Below are 17,533 nucleotides of genomic sequence, written 5' to 3'. Positions count from 1 at the left end.
CATCCCTAATGTGTATTTTGTGTATTCCTGCATCACATTTTTGCATCGCACTGCTGAGAAATGGATTTTTTAGTGTGAGGATATGTAGATGTACAGTCGGACAGGTTCCACAGTAGGCATGGTCGATATGGATCATAGTGTCAAGATATCCATATACAGTATATGTATATGATATAAAACATGAGTGTGGAAAAAGACTCAAGGAATTGTTAAGAACTGCAACAATTAATCGATCAAAAGGAAGAAAATTTACTGATTTTTTTTAATCGATTAATCAGGAGAAAAATCTGAAGATGAATTAAAAGCTAAAATAATCATTAGTTGCAGCATTAAAATGTTTAATGGATAAAATAAACAGACAGGAACGTCTGTTTTTCACTAATTGTGCAAGTTTAAGAAGCTTATTGATCCACATACATTAGTCAATTGACAAAATCTATTTTCATAATTGTTTCAAGTCACTTTTCAAGCAGAAAGGCCAAACATTCACTGGTATTGTGCTGGAAGCTGTTATATTTGATGATGATATTGATGTCACCTTGGGCTTTGTAAAACTGTGATGGGAACTCTTCATATTTTTCTGACTTTTTATGAACAAAACAATTAATCAATTAAATGAGAAAATAATTGGCAAATTGATCAATATTTAGAATAATTGTTAGTTGCAGCCCTATGATCCAGTTTTGTTATAAAGTAATGACACACACACAGATATTAAAGGGAGAGCTATCATGGTATGATAGATAGATAGATAGATAGATAGATAGATAGATAGATAGATAGATAGATAGATAGATAGATTCTTCTCTAACAGATGATGAACATACATAACATGATGAAATATATTTGTCATCAGCACTTGACAGCTGAAGCCAATTTGCTGATGAAATTTACTGTTGCTAAAGAAACAACATCTTCATAGAAAAGGCTGTCTTGCCAGCATCATAAACTATGGGCACTCTGTTGAGCTAAGGAGATAATTCCTGTTGAATACAGCAGCTTGTCTTCAGTCGCACTCACAGGAGAGAGACTCTGAATGCCCTCAATGTGCGACAGCAGCAGTGAGGTCGGGCTCGTCTCCTTACTATCACTGTGGACAGTCTCTGTTTTCTCTGGCCACAGAAACAATGACTGGACCATACTCAGCCCTGACCGTGGCTCTGATGAACTAACTTCCAGCGACAGTCATCAATGGGCTCCATTCTTTCACTGTGAGAAACCAGCCAGCGCATGCATGAATGGAAAAATGAAGCACTTGCACATTTGGAAACGTCTTCAGTTTTGAAATACCACCGAACCAAGCAGAGAGTGATCTTTGTTCGGGGACGCTTATTCATCCAGAGAGCATACAAGATGCATTAGTGTTCGTTTTTGTTCCAACTTTGTTGTACTGGGAGGGAAAACCAGTGGGGAGCTTTAATTAAGGGCTAGGCACAATACCACCTGTAGACATGCAGCCCTATACAACACAAACTACTGCTGAAGCAACATCTCTCTGTCACCTCTAAAACATCATGAGCTTCATGTATTGCAGGGCTATTGCATTGGGTTACAGTATTTGTTTCCACTCACTGTATTTCTTATTCTTTGAGCCAAATCCCAGAAACAAACATTAAAAGCTTTATAAATCCAACATCACGCGCTTCTAAAAATAATTACACTAATTAATCACAACTGAAAGATCCTTTGACTGATACTTCTTTGAACTGCAGAGAAATTAAGATCTCCGAGTTGTGCTGTCTGCTTTGTTTTGCTTTCAGAAAATCAAATGTGACAGGCCCGGGCCTACTTCTGCAGGCATCAAATATGCTGTTGAAAAAGCCACTTTTGCACACTGCATTTCAAGTTTAATGGTGTCAGTGGGTATGATCGCTCACTAAAGGGAAGGAGACAAGTCTCTCGTCGGTCTTACTGATGGAATTTTAATTCGGCACTAAAACTGTCTTAAATGCACCTCACTGAAAAGATGCTGGGCACTTGCTGAAGCTAGGAGCGCTCAAGACTTTAATAAAAAAAGAGCAGTTTCAGTGTTTACAGTGAAGCTACACGGTATTCATTCTGTAGGTTTTCGAACCATTTCAATGTGCTGCAATTTAAGTGAATAACTCAGATGTACCAATGCAGTGAGTGTCATGCATAAATAACAACAATAAACACACACACACAGGTGGTTTTAAATAACAGTGATTGGCTCAGACTGTTTTTGTGACAGCTTGTTACAGATAGAGAGTCTACACAGGAGCTGCTTCCTCAGTAACCCAAACATACTAATCTTGCCCAGGCTCAGAGTGTGTTCGCTACTGGTTTAAGTATTTGTCTTAAATCCGCCAAATGTTAACAGCAGAACCTGATGAAAGGAGTTTTACAGTCTCAGAGAATATTTAATGTACTCAGCTTCTCTGTTCAGCAGTCACGCCATTCACTGACAGTCGTGTTGACTCTACATGTACATTTAGGGGCCATTAGACTTAAAGGAACAGTACAATAATTTGCTTATTTGTTTCTTGTTGAGTTCGGTGTAAATATGAAGCTAAAGCCAGGAGCCTGTTAGCTTAGCTTAGCATAAACACTGGAAACAGGTTCTATTACCTGCACGAAGATAACAAAATCCAACCCCCAGCAACTCCATTGTTCTATCTTGTTTGTTTAATCTTTACAAAACATGTTTGGGGTTATTTCTTCTTTAGGTAAATTTAACAGGGTTTCCGCAGATCCTTGTTTAAGTTAATGAATTTGAGGAAAAACTTAATGATATAAAGATATAAGATAGATATAAACAGACATGGATCACCAAAAGTGCTTACATTTATATATGTAGTGCAATAATAGACAGTTGAAGTTCCTCTGATATTGTCTGCCATCACTGTAACACATTGAGAAGTGCTGACACATTCAAGCCTGTCTCGCTTTCAAATTGTCATCCGTTGATTTGAGTCTTAAATTATGCCATGTTGGATCCTTGAATTTGAGGATATTGGCCCTGGAAAGTCATTAAAAGTCCTTGAATTTAATGTTTAAGAAGGCGTGGGAAGCCTTACATACAGTGACTCCATGTAAAACCACTACTTGTTTCTTTTTGTACGAGTTAAACAACCAAGATATATACCGATCTGCATGTATACATGTTAAATGTGAGCTTAAGAGAACGAGCTGTTTCCCCATTTCTAGTCTTTATTATAAACTGACCTTACTGTCTCCCAGCTTTATATTCAACGTATGATAAGTGACCAGTAAGCTAAAGTAATCAATTTACTGCTTGATAATATCAGTGCCAGTTTAAGCAACGATGAGCCAACTCCGGAGACCTGCACTACAAAACCAGTTCATCTGGCTTTACTAACCCCAACAGTGTCCATCTAGGTATCCGGTACCGGTACTACAAAGCTGGTTATCAACTAGTTCTGTCAACTCTGGGTTTTCCTATCAAGCCATGAGCGCGTTCATGTGAAAGAAGCGGGGGTGTTTATTACAAGCGACATCATCACAACCATGAAGGAAGTACTTCACATCATATGAGATGAAACACTACTGGAGGTATCACTAAGCTACATGTGAAAGTATTTTTTGGTATTTAGTCAGATGATGACAAAACTACTCTGATTATGTCACATTAAACACTTTAAAGTGACGCCAGACTGTTTCTGCTACTCAGGTAAAGGGTGGAGAAGTAGTTAATGACTGATGAGGTTTATCTGACCCAAATGTTGCATATTTAAAAACGAGAGTGTGGATTATTTTACTAATAGAATATTTTCTTTTCCCTAGTTCTCAGCACACTGGTGGCTTTAGGGCAGACTAAAATAAACTTTGCATAAGCTAAAATACTGATAAGATATTGTTTTAAATGTTGTAAATGATCTCTGTTTTTTAGAAGCTCTGTCTTAAAACCAGTGGAAACAGAGCCCTGGAACAATTAAATGAGTCTATTGACCTATAACAGCATATAGGCTACTCTTTTTTTTACCTGTCACTCCGGACTTTCGTTCATAAATACTTTTTTTATTCAGTGATCTGATTGGTCAGAGGTCAGGGTGTTGACAGGCTGTGATCCAATACTCTGAAGTTAACCTGCTCCGTTTGTCATTAGACCTTTTTCCACAGCAGACATTTTGACTTGTTATAGTGGGAATGTCACAGGTGAAATTGCTAACATTACTGATGGCTCAGTGTCCCAGTGAAGCTATTCCAGTGAGCCTGCATGCTCAACACCAGGGCCTCCCCAAAGTGGAATACAGCTGCCATTAATGTTATTAAATACACTTGTGCTTCTTCTACTATTACATGCCAAAATGTCTGCTGAGAAAAGTCTGTATACTCAGAGAACACAACAGCAGAGGAGTAGCTTCAGCTCTGAGTTTGATGAAAACTTTTTAAGTGTCACTGTCTCTCACAAAAGAAAACGATCACAACAAGTGACTTCTTCAAGGATATTTTGGCTTTAAAACGAGAAGACGAGTTAAAACATGCAAATCCAAATCTCAACATGACGGTGGCTGACAGAAGACTAGAAACTGTAAGAACAAAACAGTTGAGACAGGCTGTGTGCTGCTCCCGAGGTGTGGGGTTTCAAAATAATTTGCCTCAGGAGCAGCAGAATGTGTGTGAATTCTACTCGCATGCAACAGCTTCCAACACGAGTACGAAAAAATCCCTCTTCTTCCAAAACATTGAGTCTACAGTCACATATTTCTGCTTAATGCACACATGTTAATGTTAGCAGGTTAGCATGTTAGCATTTTAGTTTAGCATGTTGGTACTGAACATAAAGCACACCTGGGGCTAATGAGAATGTCATTAGTTTTGCAATTGTGTAGTCATAAACCAAAATATTTGACAAACTGAAATTCATCCTGAGGGGAAAAATGAATGTTTGCACCAAGTATAAAGGGAATTCATTAAGGGCCAATCCCAATTCTATTCACTTAACCTTACCCCTTTGTTTCAAGTGCACTCGTGAGATAGATTCTCTTCAACGACCAAGGGGTAGTGTTGAGGGGTAGGGAATTTTACCTACGAATTGGGACGCCACTTCATGCTAATTAGCGTAACAGACGTACAGTTCACGTACGTCATGCGTATCGTCAACGTAGGCTTCTTGCACGGAGAACTCGATATTTATGACGGCTACACTGTGAATTAGCGATTTTCAAGCATTCATATTCTAACGCTTACAGATAACGATGCATATGCAGAAACATAATACATTCTGACATATTTTTTAATTTTTGCATGCTTATTTGCGAGAATAGTACTTAAATTGTGCGATGGCTTTCTCATGGAGGCTGCCATCTTCCTGGAAAACTCGCCTGGCTTGATAGTTTCGCAATGCATCCTGGGAAATTCAATCTTCCCCTCAGGTAAGATGGGTTCGTAAGTGTGCATCACACGGCCCTACAAATTAAGTGGGGATTTTAAGGGCTGAAAAGCACTTCCCTTAAGTTTGGGACACCCCAGCCCTTCACGGGAACACGCAAAAACAAGGGCTAGGGCCAATTTTGAGGGGAAGTGCGAGTAGTGGGACGGACCCTAAAAAGCTGTTGAGATATTTCCGTCGGGGCAAAACGGAGGAACAACAGACTGACCAAATCTGACATCCCAAGCACCAAGCTGCTAGAGTGGCTAAAGAATATAAAATGCTACGTGCTAACAGCACTAGTGCAATTTAACTAGAAAGAGTTTGCACAGATTTTGGCAGTAGCTACCTTATTCAGCTTTATTATAGCTGTAGTTCATTTAATAATTTAATATTTAGTGGTCAAAATAGGTCAGAGGAAATCTCAAAATATCGTGGTACATAATGTGCTTTGCGCTAAAGCCTAAATATATATCTCAATATTAGTTTTAAGCCGTATCGCCCAGCCCTAAAGGTAAACATAAGAGTCATGTGATGCAATGTGTTTGGAGTGATTTTTCCAACACAAAGTCAGTCATGCTCTCATCAAACAATCATGCATCTATCAGCTTTCACAGTGCAGCACTACAGTGTATATAAACACACTGATATACTGAATAATGTGAGACCGTAGAAATGTGTCTACCGTCAGAGATTTAGCTGTACTGTTTATACCAATCCTTTTAATCTCTCTCTCTGTATTAGGCTGTCATCGCAGGCAATGTTGCAAGTCAGTCAGCTGGATTGCATCCATGATATGGCTTTCAAAAGAAAATAAAAAAACACCAGCATTGTACCCACAGCTCCCCTTTGTTACCCTTTACTTTTTGTTGTGTAATGAATAAGTATAATTCTTACTGTCTGCTCAGCTTATAAGCATCTTGTGTCCCTCCCACCATCTCTTGATTCCTCCTTTGTATCTCCTTTTTCCTCCTGTACAAGCTCTCTTCCTCACCATTCATTCCTCCTCTTTTTTATCTTCATTTCCCAGCACAAGGGAGTTTAATTTCTCTTTTTCTGTTTGCTTTCGAAAATTTTCATGGGATTTAGTGTCTCTTCTACTTCGGCAAGTTTAGAAACCAAACACACAACATCCAATCAGTATCACTCTCTATTAACGTCTCCAGCTTCTGTCCATCCCCACAGGGACAAGAAAAGGAGAAAGTACTGGGCTGTTGTGATAGGAGGTATCTGCCAAATGGTGGAGCGGCAGAAAGATGGAGTAGGTGGAGGAGAACGAGGGCGGTGCAAACACATGACACACACAACAGTAAAAACAATCACCTAATGGGCACGTGAAATCCCTCGCACAACAAAACAACACGCACTTTCCCCCTCATTCTCACCTCTCGCCGTCTGACGAACAGCCGCCTCACCACCGAGAAGCCAAACGCAAACACACCCTGCACCTCTGGCCTGTTGTGCAGCACGCTCTCTGCTCTGCTTCTTCTCACATCTCTACTTTCATCTTGTCTGGGCATCGTGTTATTGAGTGATGAGCATCTTTCTCACAAGGATGAAGCTGGGTGTGTGCATGCATGCGTGTGTGTGTGTGTATGTGAGAGCGAGGTATTGATCCAAGCACTGCTAAAAGGATAAAGGAGTCCAGGCAAGCGTGTCCTCACTTCTGTCACGTCATCAACACTGTCTCTATGTCACTGAACTAGTTTACTGAATGCTCTCTCTGTTCAGGGCAGAACATGCCAACGCTGCGACGAGTAGTCGATAAATTGATTAGTTGATGAACAGAATAATTCATCAGCCCTTTATCTGTTTTTTGTGCTGCAGCTAATGATTTTAATTGTTGATTAATCCGTCAGTTATTTTATCCATTAATCAGTAAGTGTTAGTCTAAAACGCATATAAAAAAAATGCATGTCACTGTGTCCCAAATCCCAAGATGATATTTTTAAATGGCAGTTTTTTGTTCAACCAATTGTCTGAAACCCAAAAATATTTATTTACAGTTATATAGCAAAGAGAAAAGCAACAAATCCTCACATTTGAGAGGCTGAAATTATCATTTTGGGGCATTTTTGCTCATTTAAATAATTAATTTAAGTGACTAATATGTGATCAGAATCATTGCAGATTTATTCTCTGTCGATCAACTTATCATTGCAGCTCTAATCTACTTTATATCATTAAAAAGTTCCATACGACATTCAGAGCATTAATACTGTGGAAACAACTATTTGCTATGTAAAGATATTATAATGTAATGGCGTCCTGGCATCCTCTGTCTGTGTTGTAATCATACACTGTAAAAATATTGGACATAGCTATCATGACCTCACCTGTGATGACTCCCATTTTGAAGCCACAAGTTCGGCATTTCAGCTGTCGCCATCTTGGTATTTTGGAGCCAGAAGTTACTATATTTGGACGAGAGGCTGGAGCTGTGGAGGACCGAAGGTGGAAGCCAAGGACACTATTGGCAGTCAGCCTGTCACTCAAAGCTCAAATAATAATGCGTAACTTTAAGCCTTAATAAAATTTGAACTGCTGAGTCATATAAAGATTCACTCCCCCCCCCCACCACCCCCGTAGAGTTGTAATAACGGGGGATATTAGCTATAGAGACCAAAACTGTTTTTGTACCAGGCTGTAAACATGTTTATTTGTGCTGTTAAGCTGGTCATTTCAACATGGAGGTCTATGGAGATTGACTGGCTTCTGGAGCCAGCCTCAAGTGGTCATTCATAGAACTGCAGTTTTTGGCACTTCCACGTTGGCTTAATTTTTCAGGCCCAGAGATTGCTGCTAGGTTGTAATCCAAGCTTCTCTGTTTACTGCTGTAGTAGACAGTCCAGCTGTGAGTGTATCCCACTGGCTAGCAAATCAGCATCGCATACAACGTTAACCTCTAATAATAGGACAGTGTCGTCACAGAAGTATAACACCCACCCTCCAGTTCCCCCCAGATTAACACTGTCAGTTCTGTTGCCATTATTAGCACTGTTAATGGTTTAGCACCGTTAGCTGCTATCGACCAACTCAGCCACCTCCATGTTGAGAGTGGTGTGCAGACAACCTCTGAATCAGCTTTAAATATACAGCTCCTTTGACTGAATATCTTTTGATTTAGGTCTATTGGTGAAACAAAACAAGCAATTTGAGGACATTAGCGTCAGTACTGGTGAATTGTAATTGCATTTTCACTATTTCTGACACTTAATAGACTAAAAAATGAGTAGATTCATCAAAAAAATAATCCAGAGATTAACTGATAATAAGAAATTCTAATTAGTTGCAGCACTAGAACATTAAGAAAGTGGACACAGTATCAATATGAGGTCTAAATATCACAGAGATCTTCATTTAAGCAGGACATTCTCTAAGTCACACTGTATTGGATTGTTATACTGGATTGCACTGTACTGTAAGGTGTTTATTATACTCCGCTGTATAAGAAGTGGAGGGGCACAAAGAGCTACGTCATGTGCCAAATGTTAGAGTACAAACCTAAAAGTGGTGTTGCAGTCTGCAGCTAAATCTAGAGCAGAGTACAGTTGGGGGTGTAAAGTAAGCATTAAATTTACAGTAAACACACAGAGATGCAGGTATGAGCGTCCGCAGCGACACAACCACACAGACACACAATCAGACAGATAGAGACACAGATATGGATGAGAGAAAAAGTGTGTAAACATATATATAGTGTATCCAGAGTGTGGACTATAAATAGCAGGTTGTGGAAGCCAGTTTCTGTCCTCACTGGCAGTTCATAAAAAGCTCCGGAGCAGGGGACATGTGTCCCTGAAGTGGCCTGTTTGAGTGCCTGCTATGACCCACATCCTGTCTCCTAATACTGGGCCACTCACTCACTGCTACTGAGCACGCACCATAAACTGCAGGAGCATCCGAGCTGTCCTAAGTCATTAATTACAGACCTTGAAGAAATGTTAACACCTTACAGTCGGTACTCTTACTCACTTAACATTTCCATATGAACTTAAACTGCAGTCATTACAAAAGATTCATTTTCAGCTTTGTAATTGCAGAAAGTGACTTTTCATCTACATAAATGTCAAGAGTTTGTATGAAAAGAAAATCAGCATCCACCGAAGAGACCAACCTCAAGTGCAGTAAAGCAGCAACATCTCTGAGCGAGGAGCCACAGAAGACGGCCTTACTACTGGCTGGCCTACTTCAGCTACACCATGGCAACAATGTCCCAACACTTAGGTCATGACTCAAAGACAATGACTTACTAATTTAAAACTTTAAAAATTACATAAAAACACAGTTGTTTCTTGATTTTTGTCATGAAACGATGTAGAAACCTGCTTTAAATTAGTCTAAGTGAAAGGTAGTGTTTGGTTTTCACATTCATTTCTTATCTACGCAGGCCTGCATCAGCTACACGATGGCAATAATGTCCCAAGACTTAAGTCATGATACAAAGACAACGACTTATTAATGTAGAATTTAAAAAGATTACATGAAAACACAGTTGTTTCTCTGTGGAAAAGATCAGTTTTGTCACGAAACGATGTAGACACCTGCTCTAAATTAGTTTAAATGAATAGTAGTGTTTGGTTTTCACATTCATTTCACATCTAAGCACAGATGGATTACTGAACAGGCTTACTGGGCACAGTCCCAGGGGCCCAAAGTGTCAGGCCCCCTCTGGACTTCACCTGCAAAATGTCATTTAAGTCACTGTAACACGTACCAACCAGGAAGAGACTCAAATAACCACAAAAATATACAAAGTAACTACAAAAAGATGCAAAACTACAAAGTCTATGTGTCTTGCTGTTATGTAGGGGAGGTGGTGGGGGGGGCCTTTTGTATGGATGCACCCAGGGGCCCATTGTCCTATGATCCGCCCATGCATTTAAGTTACACCGCTCTTCCAACTGCTCTAAAGCATGTACAGTAAATAGAAACCTCCTTCCAGTTCCTTCATCTCATTCAAATGGACTCAGACAAAATCTCGAGGAGTTTGCATTTTCCAAATGTCTTTGCGTGCGTCTGCTCCTGTAAATGAGTGAGAATTAGTGGCAACATTTAGAGGCCATTTTATCTAGCTTCAGAGAAAAAGCAGATTCTGGGGCCATCTGGCTACTGAATCTTTTACAATGCGCAGGGCTCATCTTTCTCTGCGTTAGCGGCCAGAAATTCCTATTTTCCTTCATATATTGCTCCACATCATTTGGCATTTTGCCATCACAAATACTGAGCTAAAATAGATCCACTGAAATGCTATTACTCTCAGTATTCGCACAAAGGTCAAACACAAATGGGCTTTTACGTAGTTGAAAATGCCAAACACCGTCTTTTATTGTACACTGTAAAAAAAAACAAAAAAACATCACATTTTTTGCATGAAGCGAAGTTGCACTGCAGCCCTTTCTGGTGGGCTGACGCAAGGCGTGTGAGTTTATACTGAGAGGGAAGCTGTTATCTGTGGAGGCTGACTAAATATTTCATTCATGTAGCTGAGTGAATGTTTGTATCGTCTAAAAGTGGCCCGAGCCTGCCAGGGATATCCGCATGTAACATTATGTACTGTACATGAGTGGGAGGCTCAAGGATTAAAACAATGTGATGTGGTACCAACTATGTTTCCTAATAATTTGTCCTCTTGTGCCACAACGACGACGTTTACATGCACACTGATATTCCACTAATATTCCCAATATCATGAAATTCTGAATGTGATGCAGGTCATGTAAACAGCATATTATGTAATATTTTCTGAATGAAACATTTTCTGATTAGGACGTGTGGGATATGTTGATGTTAATAAGGTTTTAGGAGCTTTCTTTGGACATGTATATAGCACATTCAGAATATGAATACTCAAGGGGGGGTTTTACCAGTTTGCGACACACTGCNGAAAACATGCAAAAAAGTAAGAAATCAGGAAGGGGGCAAACACTTTTTCACACCACTGTATATAGCACATTCAGAATATGAATACTCAAGGGGGGGTTTTACCAGTTTGCGACACACTGCCTCTTTAGTGTTTACGATCAGCTCTGTGCGTCGTCATGGAAACGTTGTACACAAACCAACTTGCCAACAGTTTGGAAGGCTGTGGGGTGGAGATGCACGTCCAAAAGAAAAGCCCACATTTCTGGTCGGAGGAAGAAATACAACGACTTTTAACATAATGAAAGACTTGGATGTCAACAGGTTTTTGGATATGCGCAAATATCTCAACAACAACTTTTTCAAAAAGGTGGTTGGAGGAATGAAAGAAGGGGGCTAAACAAGTCCAACACCAGTGGAAACTTTATTATATTGATGAGTGGCTCCAGCTGTTCTACTTGTCCATATTTTGACATGATGAACGACATGTTAGGGCACGTTAATCAGAGTATGCATGGCTGCATGTAAACAGGAATATTAGTGATATATTCATTTTTATTAACCATGTAAACAGCTTAGAAGGAATTGTGTCTTTTTTTGAACAAAGTCAAAAAACGGAATACTTTATGGGTGTAAATGTGGTTGCTGAGGTACACATTTCTGGTTTAAGTACCTCAAAGACGATGATGAACAAGGTCAACATGGTCATGTACCCAGCTTTGTATGAATGGAATCTACTCCATAGACATATCTCACAAGAAAACAGTAAAAATGTAACTGACATTTTTATTTAAACAGCAGTTTTTGACTGGAGACATTAAAAAAGATGTTACAAATGAGTTAAGTTTTGCACAAAGTACAAATGTGAATTCAATAATATTATTTGTGTGACTGTAGGTCCGTCTGCATTTGTAGACCAGGAATACTGTTTATGTATATTGATTAATGTATAGACCATTTCAAGGTGTTTTGGTTGCTAGGAAACGACATCTATGTTCCAATCAGACGTTCGGTCCAGCCACGAAAACAGCACAAAAACGCTAAACTTTAATCCTGAACTGAAATACACACTGTGGGAAATGGCTGAATTTAGTTTTAGGACCTTGCTGTTCAATGATAAGTTGTTCCTTTGACAAGGTACAAACTTAAAGTCCTTAAAAATGCCCCTCTTTTTCTCTCTCTGTAGACTGTCTGCTAGCGATAATTGGCTTGAACAAGCTTATCGTAATGAAATGAGCGCTACAGACACTGGAGTTCCCTGATGGTGTCCAGTTTTTTGTTTTTTGTTTTGTTTTTTTGACTGCTGCAATCCACGCTTTGCGCTGGTTTGTTTCTTTTAGGATATGCTGTTTTCATGCAGTTGTGGCTGGAATGGAACAACAATGTCATTCCCTAGAAACCGAAAGATGCCTTGAAATGGACAGCATTATAATTTGCAATGTGTCGGAGAAGCTGGAGTGACACAGACTTTTTCATTTATTTTGCTTATTGTCTTGTCCTTTGATATTGTGTGTATTATGACAAAGGTCGTTATGTGTTATGATGTTAGTTGTAATGGTTGAATTGTCATTATGCACAAAGTTTTCTGGACCTCAGGAAGAACAGCTGTTCCAATGTTCTAGCTAACGGGAATCCTTATATACTAAGCATAATATTAGCTTAGCATCAGCATGTTAGCATTTAGCTCAAATGACTGTAGTGGCTGAGTGCAGAGCCGCTAACATGGCTACAAACTTAGTCTTGTATTTATCTATTTAACTGTAACTATTTAACTTGTATTTAACTGCTACTGTTTAATGGGGGGGGGGAGTACATGTTAACAGTGCTTCTGTCACTGTACTTAATCTCTGTTGCCATGTTGCCTTTTCACATTTGGTCCTTTGTTAGCTGAGCACCTGGTTGGCTGAAGTAGCAACAACACACTCCTATATTTACTTAATCTGCACAGACTAACAGTAACCTTAACCTGGACTTTATTTGTAGCCTGAAAGTGAACCCTGAATCTGACACTTGGATGTCTGCAGACTGTTTGACGCTATTGTTTCCCCTCACACACTGCAGATTTTCTACTGACAATACAGTCTCTTGATAGCACTGGATTGCTTTTGTGTGCAATTTGGAGCATGCTTCAGAAGTCAAAAATACAAACGTGTCATAGTGTTTCATATTTTCTAAAAACAAAATGTAGCTTGTGTAGAGGCTACAGAGTGAGAATGAAGTGTTTAGAAGTGTACTTTTAATCTACTCTGACTCTTTACATTTTATGTTTCCATCTCTTATTGTGCAAACAAACAAAGAAGTGAAGTGCAGGATGTCAGAGTCAGGGTGATATCTATCTCTACATCCTCTGCAGCCCATCTGATGTCCTGTCGTGACCCCTGGGTCAGTTCGGTTCGCTGTTACCTGAGGCCAAGACAACCTCAGCGTCTCTCCACCTCCACACCCACACGACCTCCTGTTTGATCTTTACTCCTCCACCACTCGTCATCAGAGACACAAACTGCTTATGATTATGTCCACAAACAAGACAGTCAAAGCAAACATCGCTGCGACCGCAACCACACACGCAAGCACAAATCCAGGTGAAGAAACGTCCTCCTGTGTGTTAACAAAAGACAGCGGGTCTGACAGCATTCTGACATCTGATACCCTCAATCGCCTTCCTGCTGTTGATGGTCTGGGGAGCTTCCACTCATTGTCTAACACAGACATACACACACACGTAGACACACACACCGGTTCAGCCAAACATCTGCTGTTTTTAACCCCTGCTGGTTACGAGTTTGAGCTTGATGGGGGGGAGAACACACGAGACCAAGCGACTTCCAACTGACCTGAGAGGGAGATTAGTGCAACAGTGGGACTGTAAACTGTAGACAAACTCCCGCACACAGTCTAACTTGCAACAATAAGGATTTTAATACTGTGACAATTCGGAAACTGGACTAATTGTGTGACAAAGAGAAGCCCTCTTAAGTAGGAGTGGCTGTGGATTTTGCAATCAGTCACATTACCCACGTGCAGGGGGAAGGCATCACTAACAAACAACAAGTAATGTGACTGAAACTGTAAAGTGGCAATCATAAACATACCCCAAAATGTTTACATTAAAAAAGGTAAGTTCTTATGAATAAATGCTTAAGTCTTTAAGGTTAAACTGTGGTCACAAAAATACATTTCCAAATCTTGCAGGTTGCATTAGTAAATTAACCTGCAGGTGTATGTTTGCATGGTAAATATGAAAAGCATCAAATGCCACTGGGTAAAAATTCCATCAAAATATAACGACAATAATCAAACTACTGGCCTGGGACTGTAAACTGTGCACATAATAACAAGCAGCAGGTGGATTACATCTTAAATTAAAGTGAAAATATAATGCCACATCAAATATCATATCTGAGATATCTGCTTAGCTTGTAACTTTCCTGTCCACAACACAAGAAGCTGTAGCTACAGCATAAATTGGGGTGTGTTTCCAGCGTAAACACACGCTCTGTGTTGATGGGGAAGTGTGTGTTATGAAAACAGAGGCTGAGGGGTGACGTGAGAAGAAATTACGTACATATCTCAGAGCAGACAGAGCAGGGGAGGGGCAGAGAAGGCCAACAGTCACACAGGGAGTTAGCAGGGAACTCTCTTGGGCCTCTAAGCCAATTACCGGAGCTGCATTGATTGAGGCAGCACTTTAAGGCCTCATCTACACAAGTAGTCCCTTAATACACTGGTCAGATGATGGGAGCGTCTCAACCACAAACTATGGCGAGATGGCCATTTGCATCCATTACGGAGTCAGCGGGATGCATCTTTTTAGTGATGCTAATATGACTAATATGGAATATAACGCAATATTTGGTCTGAACATGGGTTAAAATTCCTTTAATTAAACGACGTGTCACTCCATCTTTATGCTCGAAGGCTGCAGAAGTCTGCAGCAACTGAGATGGACAGGTACTGGACCTGTTTTCTGATCAGCTGACCCGGAGACCAAGGTGAGTATTACGTCCGGAGTGCCGTGGCTGTGTTCAATCAGCACTTCCATCCCCCATTAAAGGGATTGCTGGCCCATAATGATTTATGAAGGGGAACGGAGAGAGAATCAATGTAGCGGAGGCCCTCAGATTAATGATTAAGCAAATAGCAGCCCCACTCCAGATCCTATCAGGGGCCGAGGTGCTGCTAAGAGCACGCCATGCTGTAGTAAGTTCAATTAACTGCCACGGGGTTGGGGAAGCTTCACCAGAGAGCTACAGTGCTTCTTCTCGCCTCCCACAATGAAACACAAATGCAAAAGCACTTTCAAATTACCTTCGCTATTAAACAGAACAAGTTACTGCAAGATTCTTTTGTCAAGTAAATCTGCTGTTTGACAAAAGCGGCACATGTAGGCTATGTATGAACACTTTTTGGAACCATGTCGAAAGCAAAAAATGTCAAGTATGAAAAGTCTGGACTTAGATTTTCTTATTCTTTTATCAGGCAGTTCCTGGTTGAATTTAAATGTTAGTATTTTTTACACAATTTGGTTCATGATTAATTGGGTTTAACATTGAATGTTTAAGACCACTGGCTTTTTAGTTTAGGGCTCATAATTATGTTCATCATCAGTTTTTCTAAAGTTTATTTTCTCAACTAGTCTTTTTGGCTAAATAATGTCAGAGAAATGGCCATTACAATTTTTGAAGTCAAACGGTATGTCTTCAGGGTTATGTTTTGTCCATCTAGGTTCCAAAACTATTCAGTTTTCAGTCACATCTGACAAAAAAGCCGCAGATAATTACATTTGAACAGCTCAAACTAGGTCATGTTGGGGGTGTTTGCTTGAATATTGATGAAACGATTAACCGATTATCAAAATAGTTGCAGATTACTTTTCTGTTAACTACCGAAATGATTAATGGACTAATCATTTTAGCTCCTAGGTAGAAAAAAACACGTTTATATTTCTCAAAGTAGTCTATATTAAAAAAGTGTTGTCAGGTATCTACGGCTGTGTCTGCACTTTCGTGGGTATATCTGAAAATGTAGCTTTCTTTTGGCCTTTCGTCCACACGCTGAGAACACACAGAGTCCCAGTGTTGACATTCAAACAGGGAAAACAGAGTTTTTGGCTTGTAACGTTGGAGTGTGTGTCGTTATCTCCTTTGTGAGGCGTCACAAATGAGACGGCATTTCGTGCAATAGCAGACATGGCCAAAATAGTGCTGGTCCTAACCTTACTAACATATAAATGTGCAGTTACTCCAACCCTTTAGTGAGGAGCAGACGTCAGAATACCTTACGAGGTCCCTGCTCCACGTACCTTACCTATAAAAGCTTTTTCCCAGGCTTCTGACCGGCCAACATTATCTTCCACTTTGCGTGGCTTGAGGGTTAGGGTTATATCTCCGCCTGTTGGTTTGGCATTTCCTGACAGCGCTTCAGATGTGTTTTTGTGTCTTTATTTGGATGGAGATTTTTTTTTAAAACAGTGCCTGAAGGAATGAGGGAAAAACTCTGTCTTCAAAAATACCTCGTACCCTGTGTGGACGAGGCCTTACTGGCACTTGTTTTTAAAACATTTCAAACAATACCCAGCCCTGAATTTACAGAAAGGCTAACTTTCTTTATCAAAGAGCCCATTTTATTGGTTTTAAAAGAGAAGCAGGTTCCTCGCTGTGATTGTTTGAATAAAGGGATGATGTAGTTACCCATTAAAGAGGAGAAGGACAGAGGACAGAGGGAGAAGAGAGGCCAAGCACACAATACTGCTGCTGCCCAACACAACAGGCCATTCTTTCAGCTCGCGCCACAACACTCCTCACAGCTGAGTCCCAGCCGCTATTCTCCTGCTGTTCCCCCGGCTCCCTCCCCATCTCTCCCCTTTCAATATGGGGGAGAAGAATGAGGGAGGAGGGGAGTTGGGGGGCTGAAAATGAATACTGGGCAAGCACATGCAATCTGAAGCGTCATTAGCTGGAGATCTTGTAAAAAAAAAAAAAAAAAAAACACAGCACAAAAGATGGCAGGGTTTTTTTTCACCTAGTAGAAACCAGTGTTTATTGGGAGAAAACTGGGATGAAAAAAAGGGGGACAGAGCTCCATTTAAAGCTGAGAGGAGAGAGCTAGAGCATGAGGAGGGGGTGACTCAGGGAGGTAAGAACGAGGGGAAGATGGAAAGATGTGGCAGGCAAACATGCATATGTGCACACACAACCGCCATCATCACAGGCACATGGAACAACACATCACTTCATCAATACCACACCACAAATCTGCATCAGCACTCATTCCCACAGTCTCAAAAAAAAATCCACCTGCCTCTGTGTTTCTGCCTCC

The 17,533-nt window shown here is 40.3% G+C and overlaps 1 protein-coding gene across 13 annotated transcripts in view; it reads right to left on the bottom strand.

Annotated features, from left to right (window-relative positions):
* The window catches only part of LOC126403239 (membrane-associated guanylate kinase, WW and PDZ domain-containing protein 1-like), a 140,001-nt gene that overhangs the window by 56,726 nt on the left and 65,742 nt on the right, over positions 1-17,533 (bottom strand). The window lies entirely within an intron of this gene.

The sequence above is a fragment of the Epinephelus moara genome, chromosome 16 (genome assembly GCF_006386435.1).
Source record: "Epinephelus moara isolate mb chromosome 16, YSFRI_EMoa_1.0, whole genome shotgun sequence".
NCBI classification, from domain to species: domain Eukaryota; kingdom Metazoa; phylum Chordata; class Actinopteri; order Perciformes; family Serranidae; genus Epinephelus; species Epinephelus moara.
The sequence above is the reverse complement of the archived record's forward strand: the minus strand, read 5'-3'. Positions and strand labels throughout refer to the sequence as shown.